The sequence below is a fragment of the Motacilla alba genome, chromosome 4 (genome assembly GCF_015832195.1).
Source record: "Motacilla alba alba isolate MOTALB_02 chromosome 4, Motacilla_alba_V1.0_pri, whole genome shotgun sequence".
Taxonomy (NCBI): Eukaryota; Metazoa; Chordata; class Aves; order Passeriformes; family Motacillidae; genus Motacilla; species Motacilla alba.
This window is the reverse complement of record NC_052019.1, coordinates 5058074-5072417: the sequence shown is the minus strand read 5'-3', so window position 1 is coordinate 5072417 and position 14344 is coordinate 5058074.

The window sequence follows — 14344 nt, the reverse complement described above, 5'->3', positions numbered from 1 at the left end:
TATTTCTTGACTTTTTAACTTTTTAATCCATATGCACGATTCTGGGATGCTATCCCAAGCCCTCATTCTTAGGAACCTGCTGTTTATTTCCATCCCAAACACATCTACTGCCAGCTTGGGGCCTTAAGATCCACTTCTGAGTTATTTTTCCAGAGGAAGACCTTCCCAGACATGTTTTATGAGGAGTCAGGTCCTTGGCAGAACAATGGTGGGCTCTGAGTAATTAAATTGGCCAGAAGAGAAGCAGATGGGAGCTCTTGGTGAGTCCCCCTGTGTCAGTGGAGCTGGGACATGCTGATGTGATCAAGAAGAGCAAGAGGCCCCCCAGATCCCTTTATTCTCAGTAAATCTGCAATTATTTCCTGTGTAGGAGCAGGAGTTCCAGGGAGAGAGGAGCTGATGAATGGCAGAGCCAACAATAATCTGATTTTGCAGCACCGTGGGTCGTTTGGGTTAATGAACTGACTCCTGCTCACAGGCAACCCCACAGACCTGCAAGTGCAATTTGATCATTTGGCTTACTCACAAGTCCCCTGCTGTTTGTAGAGGGTTTTTTTAAACATGGATGTCATCTGTTGGGCTTTACAATCTGTAGATAATAATGGGGATTATGGGCTATTTTTTCCTACCTCATTTACTGATACCTTCTGCTTTCATTGCAATGGTTCTTTCTCTGCTTTCCCCCACTATGACTTCCTCCTTTTCATGCAATAGAAATACAAAAAAATTTATCTCTTTGGGGATTATCTTTGTGTTTGACTGAGAAGCTGTGTGTGTTTTTCATAGTTTAGCTTGAATATCTTGACTATGAAAAGCAGCACCTTGTCTTCACCCCAGAATTTCAAATATGCATATTTTAAAATATGACTAAAGCTAAACTACACAACATTTTTTGTCATGCACGGGAGATACTGTGAACTGTTCCACTAAAAATAGTTGAACTTTCTGTATCAACACTGCTTTTTATTGAAAATCATGGTGGAGTTAAAATTGCAAGGTGACAAGCAAGTTGTTTTTCCATTAAAGAATATAAACCATGTTATCTTTTTGAAAAAAGCTATTATTTTGTTAGTTTAGGTTTGGTTTTGGAACACCAAAAATACAAAAATTGTACCTAAGCAAACTTTTTTTTTTTTTTTTTGGTTTGGTGCCTTTTTTTGTTTCTATTTTACAAAAAAAAAAATCTGATTTCTTTGTCTATAAAAGGCATGCAGACATAGGATAAAGGAGAACGGCTTCAAGTAGACAGAGGGCAGGCTTAAGATAGATGTTAGAAAGAAATTCTTTCCTGTGAGGGTCGGCAGGCCCTGGCACAGGGTGCCCAGAGAAGCTGTGGCTGCCCCTGGATCCCTGTTAGTGTCCAAGGCCAGGCTGGATGGGGCTTGGAGCAACCTGGGATAGTGGAAGGTGTCCCTGCCCATGGCAGGGGGTGGAACAAGGTTGTCTGTGGGGTCCCTTCCAACCCAAACCACTCTGTGGCTCTCTCATTCTAAAACTATTTCGGAAAGATTAGGTTTAAAACTAAGTAAACTGAAGCAAAACCAACAACAACAAAAAAACCCAAAACAAAACAAGACCAACAAAAATCAACCAAAAATCCACAATTTGTTTCTCTCCCTCAAACATTGCTTTCAAGACAAAAACCCCAGCAGCCCCAAGAGATTTAAAGGCAAAGCATTTTGGTGAAAGCTGTTGAGACTGAAAAATACCTATACCAACCATTAAAGCCTCAGAAATCCATAGTCCTCAAAATGAAGATTAATATAAAATCTGGAGTATACCAGTTCCTCAGGGTGTTTCGGGGAGGGAGAAGGGAATTTTGTCATAGGAGCATAAAGTACTGAAAACTGTTGTGGGCAAAGTTCGTTAGAGAGCCACAGAGACAGCAGCCTCAGATCAGGCCTGCAGTCAGTGGCAGAGCTTCTGTTGATGCTGCTGGTTTCTGGCTCAGGCATGAAGCTGATTTCCTGTCCTCCCTCTTGTGCTCCAGCAGGCAGGTTGAGGTGTGTATGCCATGGGAACAGGCTGGGGCTGCACCTGAGCAAACAGGGCTCAGCCTCTGAGCACCAGCCTGCCCGAGGATTTTGGAGGTGATTCATCCCATGCCAAAGCAGGTCAGGTGTGCCATTTGCTAGAAGTGCCCCTCATTCTCCAGGCAGGTGCCCAGCTCCTTCAGAGGCAGCTGCAGAGCAGATGTTGAGCCTGGTGTGGTGAATCAGACCCTCTGAATTTTTAGAGCATTGCACACTGCAGGATGACCTGGGGCACAGGCTGGTGACTGGTTAGCTCATATATCAGATGCAGAAAAGCTGCCTTGACTACCCAGGGCACAGAGCACCTCGGTTTCACCTTTTCTGGGTGAACTACTCCAATATATCTCAGTTTTTGCTGCTGCAGTGGATCACATTCCCTGGCTGTGTTGTGTACAGCACATCAGGCTCATCTCTTTTTCGCATTTGAGGAAGCCCCTCAGTGAAGTTCATTTAGTTGCAAACGTTGCACATGGGTTAAAAATGAACTGTATCTGGAGAAAGTCTCCTTGGTCTTCTAGCATGGTGCTTCCTCAGCTTTCGAAATCCCTAAATCTCAGACTGCCAGAGTGTGTGGAGAAGAGCAGCTCTGTATTCCTCCCTTGTTTTAATGCAGCTTTGCTGAGCTCTGTGGGTATTGTGCCATCAAAGGGGGGCAGAGTAGAGCACAATCCAGGGGGAAATCTGACAAAACCCACACAACAAGAAGTGACAGATTAGGAAAAGCAGCCCTGTTCAGGCAGATAAAATGTCACTCTGTGTGCAGGTGGCACTTTCACATTAGCAGCAGATGACAGCACTGCAGCCTAAGACCTTTGACAATCTTTAATCATAGGTCACAGAGCAGAATGTGCACGCAGAGTTTTTGGGAAATAATGCAAATCTGAACTGTCTGAACGCCAGAGGTCTTTGTATGACAAATAGAGTTTTATGCTGAAGTGATCACATTTTGCTTGGGGAAATTGCCAACACATTTCTTATTTAAGTAAAAATTGACAATGTATTTTCATCTAATTTCCTGATTCAAAACCATACATTTTTGAAAGATCCAAGACCATATTCATTACCATCCTTCCACTTAAATAATTTTTTGCAGGTTGGTCTCTTAGTTTTAAGTAAGCCAAAATTAGCTGCAGATATGTAGAGCTCTGTGCTCCTATTCTTGAAGCAAAATCTGTGAAACTAATTGAGTGAAACTCTTTAATGAGACAAACCTCATTAAGATGGTAATTCTCCCCTGCACACTGAATCCCCTTACTCTTTCTGAATATTTAGCTAGCGTTACCAAAGCTTAAAGAAACGTTCTGTAAAGCTTATTTGTCAGAGTACAAAATGAGAATAAAACCTGACAACAATTCATACCTTCAGCTAATGACAAAAGTGGTCATGAATCAAATATATCGATTAAGTTTGAGAGGCTTTGATATGCCCTGTGATGGATGGCTGAGACAGGGGCCAGAGCTGGCAGATACAGCACAGCACCTATGGGAGACTGCTGGTCTGATCACCAGGTATAATGTGGTGGGGAATTTTGGTGTCCTGTGTTTAGAAACCTTTAAAAAGGCACATACAGAAATGAAGTTAATGTGTACAGGATGATTTTTCAGAGTCTAGAAGGAAAAAAATCCCAAATAATGCAATCAGTATTTGAGTAGGTGCAGTATCCAAAGGCTTCCTCAAAAGATTCCTAGGCAGAGTTTTTACTAAATAAAACTGGAAGAAGCCATGGCTAAAATTTCTCTACACACAAAAACTCTTTTAGAAAATGCAGTGAGATTCACCTAGGCTCTTGTTCAAGTGAGTCACTGAAGTTTTCTCCAGTGGAAAGACATAGCACACAGCAAAATTTGCTTTAATTATGTGTGTACCTCCTAGAAGGCTGAAATGGAGACCAGTCCCTCCCAAATACCCTGAAAGTCCCCAGGGCAGCTGAGATAAGTGAAAGAATGAGGTTCAAAGCCTGAATCCATTTCAAGTACTGGAATACTTCTTTTCAGCCCATAAAGGAGACACAGGGACTATCACCTTTTCTTTTGGGTGTTTCCTATTGGCATCTCAACAGTTTGTGTGCCAGCAGCTGTGACATTCCACTGTCTCTCCCCATCTCTGCCTCCTCTCCAGAGCCCCTATCTGTAAGGCACAGGGTTGCTGTACATTCCTTCGCCCCACCTTGGATCTGCCCTGTTCCCTTGGAAACATCTCTGTGCGCTTTTCCCCCGAGCATCAACCTTGTTTGCCCTCCTGTGGGGAAGAAAATACAGCAGGAAAAGAGGCTAAATGAGCTTTGCAGGCTGCAGGAGACCCTTCCTGCCCCATGCTGGGCACAAGGCATGGTCCAGGGGCTGGCACAGCAATGTCTGACCTCCCTGGAGCTTCCTGAAGTCCTGTCTGCAGGGAGCTTGGGAACAAGGCAGCTGCTGTGCATTTTCAGGACTTTTTGCTTCCAGTCCTTGCCTGCAGTGCTGTGCTGAGCTGCACATCTCAGGGGTACCACAGCAAGGGGAGACACTCCAGAGGGTGAATTGCACAAGCCCAACTCCTGCTTTAGCCCTCTCAGTGAGGTGGTTTTTCTATTCCTTTCTTGCATTCAGGCTGTCTCAATGAGGCACAGCCTCCGTGTATTTCCAAATGACAAATATATTTAGAACCATAGAGTTATTAGTTGGAAAAGGCCTCCAAGATCATCAAGTCCAGCCTTCAGTTGAATATGACCCTACCCACTAAACCATATCATAAAATGCCACATCTGCTCATTTTTTTAACAATTCCAGGGATGATGACTCCATCACTTTTCTGGGCAGGCTGTTCCAATAACCACTGTTTCAGTGAAGAATTTTTTCCTAATATCCAGCCTGAACCTCCCTAGTTATCTGAACTCAGTATCACCCTCATGCTCTTTCTCCAGTGCTCTTTCCCCTCTCCTCACTTCAACGAGCAACATTTAAAAACCATTAACATTTTAAAAACAAGCAGATGAGCAGACAAATAAAATACCACCTCTTGAAAAGCCCGGCTCTGTCCTTTCCACAAATACCATCACCTTTGTATGACATCAGACACAGCTTCCCTACACTTGAATTCATCTCAGAAACAGCCAGGACAAGCAGCAGAGTGAGGAGGACGAGGCTGGAGCCCATCAGGCCGTGGTGGTTATTGTATTTGGGGGGTGCTCCGATGAAGGGAGGAATGATGAATCTGACTGCATGTTCTCAGAAGGCTAATTTATTATTTTATGATACTATATTATATTAAAGAATACTAAACTAAACTATACTAAAGAATTCAGAAAGGATACTTAAAGAAGGCTGAAAAGATAATAATGAAAACTCGTGACTCTCTCCAGAGTCCCAACACAGCTTGGCTCTCATTGGCCAAAGAGTCAAAATAATTCCAGAGAAACCAATGAAACAATCACCTTTGGGTGAACAATCTCCAAACACATTCCACATGAGCAAAACAGAGGAGAAGTAAAGGAGATAATTATTGTGTTCCTTTCTCTCTGAGGCTTCTCAGCTTCCCAGGAGAAAAATCCTGGGCAAAGAGGATTCTTCAGAAAATGTGAATGTGACAGATGATGCCCACACTGACCTGGCTGGCAGATCCTCAGCCTTGCAGAGACACCGAGCCCCCTCCTCACTGAGCAGCTTCTCCTCCTGCTCAGGCAGAGCTGGGGCAGGGCAGGGCTGTAGCTCAGCTCAGGAGGGCAGGGCAGATGAATGAGCACAGCAGTGTAAATGTGTCAGCACAGCACCTCAGCCAGTACCTCCTGAATCAAGCAGGTGTTTTGCTCCTGTGCTGGAGCACGTCCAGCTGGGCTCATTCTGAGAGCACGGTTGGGCTGTGTGTGTTAATTTGTTCATCCTTGAGCAGCCAGTGCCTCCTTTGAGACAGGAGATTAATGGTTGCCCAGGGAGAAATGAGTAGATGGGAAAATCAGCTCCTGTGGTTACTTATTATTGCTGGATTTAAATGGTTCAAACCCACTGTCCAACACGTTTAAAAAGGATATTCTTTAGGAAGGAATTGTGGATGCCCCATCCCTGGCAGTGTTCAAGACAGGGCTGCATGGGGGTTGGAGCAATCTGTTTAGTGGACGGTGCTCCTGCCTATGGCTGGGGTTCAGAACAAGATGACCTTTAGGGTCTCTTCCCTAAAGAGAAGGGAAACCTTCCGCAAACCATAATTTGGGCTCCATGATTCCATGATGCAAAATGTTAGAGGAGCTTCCAGGACCAGGACCTATGATATGAGACCTGAATACCCAGCAGCTCCAAAGCACTAAATCAACTTGTCTCACTGACATCTCTGAGCAAACACACGATTTACAGCCTCCTGTAGCAGAATGCCAGCCACATAATTCCTGCTGCTGGATGCTCTGCTGCATGCTTTTGTATTTACAAGAATGCACAGGGAGCTGCAGAACGAGACATGGTTTATTGCCCTGTGTGTGTGCTGTTGTGCACACCAAGGGAATTGGTTTAGTGGGCAATAAGCTGTTAAAAGACTGAGACACTGGTAGCTAATACCCAGAGAACCCAACTGCTGGGGGCTGTAATGGGAGCAGCGGGTCTCATCAGCATTAATGACTTACCCTCTATGCTGCTCTCACAGTGAGAGCAAAACATGAGTGTCTGACAAAAAAAAATCCCTACATTTTGCTAAATATAACGCAGTGGAATTGTTGCCTTGAGAATCTACCTAGAACAGAGCTGGACAGAGTTAAAGAAGTAAAGGAGGTATTTATTAAAAGGCCTTCAAAGGATACACCTTGGGCAGTACAAGAGCCTGGCCAAGGCTACACCCAAGATGGACACTGAGTCACGAGATTTCACACTTTTATAAGTTTTGGTCCATTTAAATATTGGAGTTAATTGTCCAACTACAGCTTCAGGTTTTGAAATCCCATCCTCCCAGATTGCTCTCCTCAATTTGCTGTTGTTTATACCTTTTGGGCCTGAAGCTGCAATAGTGTCCTTGGTTTTGGGGATTGAAAAGGATCATTTTGTCTGACTACACTGTGAGGAGAACTTGCTAGCACTGTGTATGCAGTTCAGAGTTATATAATAATGCAGTACAGAATCTGAAAAATATGACAAACTTAGGGCATCAGAATTATGCTCATCACAATTACTTTTTGTGACTTCTTTTCCATGATTATTGCAGGTCACATCATCAGTGGATTTGTCAAATCTGATCATATGCCTCTGGAAATGAAATGGGGCATTATCCTATTCAGTTGTGGAAGCAAAAAAATTTAGGAGCCTTTTGGTTTCTTGTCCAGACTACTTAAGTTCATAATAAATGGGTGGGACTCCTGCAGCTGTCAGCAGTGCAAGTCCTGCCTGCTTAGATCCTTCTAATAGTTATTAAATATTCAGTTTAGGTGCTGGAGGCCAATTGTCTTCTATGTTTGATCTGTCTTGGGTGCCAGGGATGTCAGTGCAGTAAAGATTTTGCATTTCCATAAATATGGCACTTGTCAGATCTCATCAGCCTTCTGCAAGGTCGTGTGAAAGCTCAGCTCACTGCTGTGGTTTGAAGCACTTGTCAAGGAATAATCAAGTTTATGGCTTTGAGACTCCATTTAAATGTGCGCAGTTTGAAGGGGTCCTTTAGAAGTGAAATTTTGGTCCTGCTCCTCTTTAGGGTGCTCACACCCTTCAGGGGATTTAGATTCTAAATTCTACTTTGTCAGGACAGGTGAACACTAAAATTCCTGCATTCGTGTCTGATTTGTTTTCCAGTTGAAAAATTTTGAGGAGTTTTCTGAATTTTTCACATCTCAAGGGTAATTGTTCTTGATTCAGATTGACTGTTGCGGCTCACTCATTTATGAAATGTCATGAAATAAAAATTAAATTAGACAATAAGGATATATTAGACAGGGAGTATATTCAGTTTCAAGAAAATAGAGAAAGATCACATAGGATGGGTACTTCCCCTGAGTAATTATTCACTAAAAAAAAAAAAAAAGTGGGGAGTATAGATATATAGATATAATTTAAATGTGTAAATATTAATATATCATTATTAATATATAATATTTAAATATTAATGATATTAATGTAAGAATCTGCATACATATATATACATATACATATATATATATATATATATATATACACACAGATATTAATTAGATTATTTTTCCTCAATTTGTTTGATTAATTACATATTTCACTCTTTTTTGAGGTTCCTTGTGGCTTTCTTCAGGCCTAATAAAAAAAATCTATGAGCCCTGTAAGCGTTATTTATACCACAGAAATCAGTTCAGGGAAAAAGATGCTGCTGGCATCAGTGAGGAAGAGAATGGAAGATGAGGGGATATTTGAAGAGATGGTTTAAAGAAAGACAGGAGCATTATTTACTGGTTACTCTTGGACTTTGGAAGCAACACAAGAGATGGTATAAAACACGGATAAGAAATAAAGCAGAAAGGAGTGGAAATAGGGGAGGATTAAGAGAGCAAAAGGGAATGGAGAGGGAGCAGATGAGTGAAAGCAAAAAGATAGGTAGTGAAAAGATTAATTACAGTCTTACAGATGAGAATGAAGAGCAAAGATGGGATGGATATGCAACGCATTTCCTTTCAGAGAAAGCTGACAAGCATAATAGACTGCTTTTGGAAACAAGAAGTTCAGTGCTTCAAGATAAAATAAGGAAAATAGTCCAGGAAGGTTCAAAAAACACTTACATGTGAATAAGAAGTTCAATTAATTCTCCCAATTAAATTAGTGACTGATAGTATTTTTATTTTTTTATTTAATATTAGACCCCTCTTTAACATAATGTTGAGCTTGCATTGATTTTTTTTTTCTTTCCTCACAGATGTTCTCAGGTTCTCCTTGAAAATCTGAAATCCAATGTTCTCCAAATTCTTTCTCTCTTCCTCTGTCAGTTTTTGAACATTAGTATCTTCATTTGGGATCATTTCAGTCATTTTTATTAAACAGTTTCCGAAGGAAAAAAATGGAACACCATTGACTTCAGAGAATGAAGTACAGACCAATCTTCATTTTTTTAGGATTATGCAAGGCTTTAGCCCCACTGTTGAACAGAGGACAGGGATCAGAGTCAGCCTTCCACAGATTTGGCTGAGAAAGGATTTTTTGGCTTGTGTGAAATTTTCCCTCCGTTTTTCTCCTAAAACTGAAATAATTTAACTTGTTCTGTTTTAAAAGATTTTTCCCCTCAAAAAAAGAAAATAGTAGGTCAAAGAGAGACCATCTAAATGATCTAAATCATCAAACTCAACACTTTACTCACTCAGGAAGAAACCTGGTTCCACCTCCTGCCATGGGCATGGACACCTCCCACTATCCCAGGTTGCTCCAAGCTCCATCCAACTCATCCTTGGACACGTCCAGGGATCCAGGGGCAGCCACAGCTTCTCTGGGCACCCTGTGCCAGGGCCTCACCACCTTCAAAGGGAAGAATTCCTTTCTAATATCCCATTTAAAACTCCTCCCTTTCAGTTTAAAGCCATGGCCTGTGGTTATGGGCCAAATCTCACAGCTTTCTGCAGAAACTGGACCCCTGAATGCACAAAGAGCTGTTCCTGCTCAGTGGGGTCCGCTTCCACGGCAGAGGGTTTTCAGAAAAGCAAAAATATCAGGCCTCAGCCTTCTGAACCCAGCAGTGCAATTATGGAGCTCTTTCTTCTGCTCTGCACAAATGAAAAGTGACACAGAAGTGTCAAGCACAGGATTCATCTGTGTTTGGGCAAGTGATACTGATGCAGGATTTCCTTTCTGGTTCTCTGCAGGTCTGACACCAAGGCAGCTGGGAGAATCCTCACCCTGGCTTTGCTGGGGTTCTCGTGTCCTGGCTTCAGCTCTCTGCACTGCATTAATGTGAGTCTCATCCACTCCAGTGCTACATCCTCTCCTGAGAGAGATATCAACGTGTTAAACCAATTTATCCATGCAGAAAACTAACCAGAGAGTAAAGGACCTGGTGATAGCCAAAAGAAACCATGCAGTGTATTTTAATTTAAAAACTTGAATAATACTCTAAATACACGTGTCTAATATTTTGTCTAAAAAAGAAACAAAACAGTGTAAAACTTTGGAAATTTCTCAGTAGAAAATATACTAGCTTTGTGCTTCTGATTATTTTTGCAGTTTATAAACACAGAGCAGAACCTGAAGATCCTGGAAGAAGTTGGAAGACATTTTAAAATTTGCTGAATCTTTAATAATTGTTCTTATTTTTCTTTTTATTACTGCTAATAGTAGTGTTTTCATGCTACTCAAGCTGTCAAAGCTAATACCTAGAAAAGGCTGTTTGTAATTTTACCAAATAATGAGTTGTAGGTCAAACAATCCTAAATTAATAACAATGACAAATGGCCCTGGAACTTCTCTAGAACATTCAAGGGAGCAACTCAAACACCAGTTATATCATCAGGAATCCCTGTAAGATCTGCACCACTCTGATCACAAATGAGTAATTTTCTTGTCACTGTCAAAAACATAGCAAAGTAAAAATGCATATGAAGATTTAACTAAAAATCTGAGTACTATCAAAGATTTCTACAGCTCAAGGCTCATCAAGAATTTTAAGATTTAGGCCAAAGCCACACTAAACAAAAACAAAAAAACCAAAAAAAACCCCAAAACAAAACCAAAAAACCAAAACCAAAACCAAAAAACCAAAACCAAAACCAAATTAATTTTATGAAAAAGAAACTTCTAAATTCAGAGGGACAATGTAAAACTGAAGCATTTTCATGGGGAGAGCTCAGACTAAATCTTGATGCTGCTGCTGCCATGTCCTGATTTTTCTCCTCCTTTAGCTCATCAGCCCATTTCTATAAGATCTTTGCTGAAGTATGTAGCAAACAACACCATAATTATAATTTTGTAAATTATGTGTGGTAACAGAACTATATTTTCTTCCAATTCCTTGTTGTTGAAATTAATAATTTCTTTCATGAAGATACGTAAGACTTGAAGCCTCTCTGCAAACTGAAGCTCAGTGACAGCACCACCAGATGATTTACAAAATCAAGTGCCTAATTACACACCCTCATAAATATTCATTCTCGTGCTCACAGTTATGGAGGAGAGCAAGTGAACATGTTGATTAATCAATTGATAGTATCTGATTCATCTGGCTATACAAATGGGAAAGAAAAGGCAGCAGAGCAATTTCCAACAAATCTCGGCTCCAGCAGATTGTATTGCTCAGGAATGTTAACAGGAAATGAAAAAATAATAAGTGCTGAAAATTAAAGGGTGAGTGAGAGCAAAGGGGGATGAAGGCAAGGTGAGCAGATTTTCCACATCACCTGGCCCTGTTGCTTAATTCAGGTGATAGCATAAAACTCATGCTTCCCTTACTGAAGTTCATAAAATTTATCTTTTTTAGCTTTGCCAAACCTGAGACATTGTGGCCAAATTGTCTGATTCAAGCTGCTTCTTTATTTGGATGTAGGAAACGTGGCTAAGCCTCTTCCACTGATGCAAATGGTAAGAAATAATTGTTTTATCTGTTTTATCAGGATGTTAGGAAATTAAAAAACCTCTCAGTGCCAGTGCTAATGGTTATTAAATCCAGAGAACAATGCCTGACATTTTTGGATGAGAGGTTCCTTCTGGAAAGGGTGGGGAAGCACAGTGGATTTGTGTGCATTGTAAATCTTTGAAAAATTGCAAGTTCACATTAGAAATTTGCTGTGCCTGGGCAGATTGAGCATCAACACAACACCCTGGAACACCTGCACCTCCCCTGGTCTGCAGAAATGACCCATTCTGGGACATGACTACACTGCCCTGTAGTGCCTGGAAAGGAGGGGACGCAGACATCACTGAACTCCCCCCAAGCAAACATGAATTTTTGTGACCTCTCTCTGCAGAGACTCTCAACAGCCTTTGGAGAATTGGTTCCTAATTAGGCACCTCAGCTGTGCTGAGCTCCTGATGAGCTGAGAGGGTCAGGCCTGGCTGAGGAACAGGCTTGAGGAGTTCAGTCCCATAACAGGTGGTCAGAGGTGGGGAAGCAAAGCAGGGATGGGGAAAAGGATTTGTCTGGAGCCAGACACAAAGGTTGGAAAACAGCACAACTCCCTCTGTTCCCTATCAGCAAGACCACAGGGCTCATCTGGGGACACCTCCTGCCAAATACCCCTTGTTCTGCTCAAATGGATCCCCTGGTTGACTTCATGGCTTTGTGACTGTCCATGCCTTCACACCTTTTAATTATAACTCCTCTATTAAAGCACTGCAAGCTCCTGTGCTTTTTGCTAATTGCTGCTTATTCTGGCAATACTTTATCAAGTGCTAATGCAGTCTCCACCACAGACTGACACTGAAACTCTTTCCCCACACAAAGGTTTATTTTCTTCTCTTTGCCCCCAGATCTTTTCCCCTTCTGCCTTCCTTACTTTTAACTCTCATTGTGGATGGTTTGTTGAAAGCACCTTCTTTTTTTGCAGTGCACTGAAGGGGAGTTCAGGAATGAGAATATGCAGGAAGGAAATGCATCTATCACTTTGATAAAGAAATAATTAATTACCTATTCTTACAATAATTAAATCATAGTGCTATCCTTAATGTGAAAGAGTTACTAAACTCTTAGTAACTCTTTAGTTACTCTTTAGTAACTCTTAGTAATTCTTACTAAACTCTTTAGTACACTTAAGTGTACTAAATATATTAAACAGTATTAAATGTGTACCATCCTGTATATTACAGACATTCCTGCACATTACAAGCATATTTCTATCTGTCTTTACAGAGGAAATCAGATATTTGTATGTTATTTATACAATTAAAATGTCTGTGTAAGAAAAGTTACACAAAATGTGTGTGTGTGTGTGTGTGTGTCAATAACCAAAACAAGAGTTTAACCTTTCTGTATTGTACTGCAATACTAGATGTTCTTATTCAGTCACTTTTCAGGGGTTATAATAGCATAATGGCTGCTTTTTAGTTTTTTTTCCCCAGATTATTCAGTGATTTTAGCTGTAGAAAGATAAAAAATGAAATTTTTTGCCATTGGAAAAATATCATGGCTGTATGCAGAGATTGCCTCTTACTGAAGCTCTTTCTTATTTCAACTCACACGACTCCCTAAGAATAGGAATTTTTATTTTGGGAGTCATACTCAAATTAAAACGGTCCAAAAAAGGGCTAGATTTTCAGAGCTCCTAAGCTATATACTAATGCAGCCAGAAGTGGAGTCATCCAGTCTTTCTTCCTCCTGAGCTAAGGATTTTTAGGATGCTCCAGCTTTCCTGCCTACATCACACACTGGTCTCCCAAAACACTTTATTTTTTTTCCCCATGATTTTTTCAGCTTCATGGTGCCTTTTTTCCTGATAAAATACCTTTTCTGTGCACACAGAGGGTTTGTGGAAGTCCTCAGAGCAGCCTCTCACATCCCATGTCAGCCACTCCTCTCCATGGGCGAGCAGCCCCTGGTGCTCCCCAAGTGCCAGTCCCAGTGTGCCCCGTGTCCTTGTGGCCACAGGATGCAGTGGCTGGCTAGCAGACTTGTGCCTTTCTAGTTCCACTTTACAACTTCCTTTTCAGACCTACAGTGCAGTAAATTGCTTCCCAACAGGCTGTGAATAAAACACTATATTTTTTGGGATGCTACATTTGTTTTTATGATAAAAACACACAATGTGTGAGAATGCATAAAGCTGGTGACACAGTTACGGTGCCTGGGCTCCATCTGAGGGGGGGATGAGTGTGACCATTTTCCAACATTAATGACTCCCAAACTAACATCTGGGGAAATACTTCTGTCCCAGCCATGAAGCTTTACTGAAAATTGGAGCTGCGGACTAAATTATTCCAGAGACCTTTTGATTGGCTCATTGACAACATCCTTGAGCCAGGATCTAAGTCAGCATCTAAGTACCTTTCTGAAATTTGAAGAGGTTTTGCCTTACTTGTACCTCTTGCCATATTTCTTTGATTTCAGTCCTGTTCATGGTGCAAATCACAGGGGTAATGGAATCAGGGCAAATTGCTCAGCTGGAGTTCAGACAAGCTGAGCTTTGCATCAATGCACAGAATCACAGAAAATGGAGCAGTGCTTTGGGTTGAAGGGACCTTAAAGATTATCTTGTTCCAAGCCCTGCCATGAGCAGGGGCACCCTCCACTATCCCAGGCTGCTCCAAGCCCCATCCAACCTGGCCTTGGACACTTCCAGGGATAATGAGTCCACAACCTCTCTGGGCAGTCTATTCCACTGCCTCACCACCCTCAGGGTAAAGAATTTACTCCTAATATCTGACCCAAACTGGCCCTCCTGCAGTTTAAGGCCCCTGGACTTTTGCTGGTTTCACAATTGTGGACAG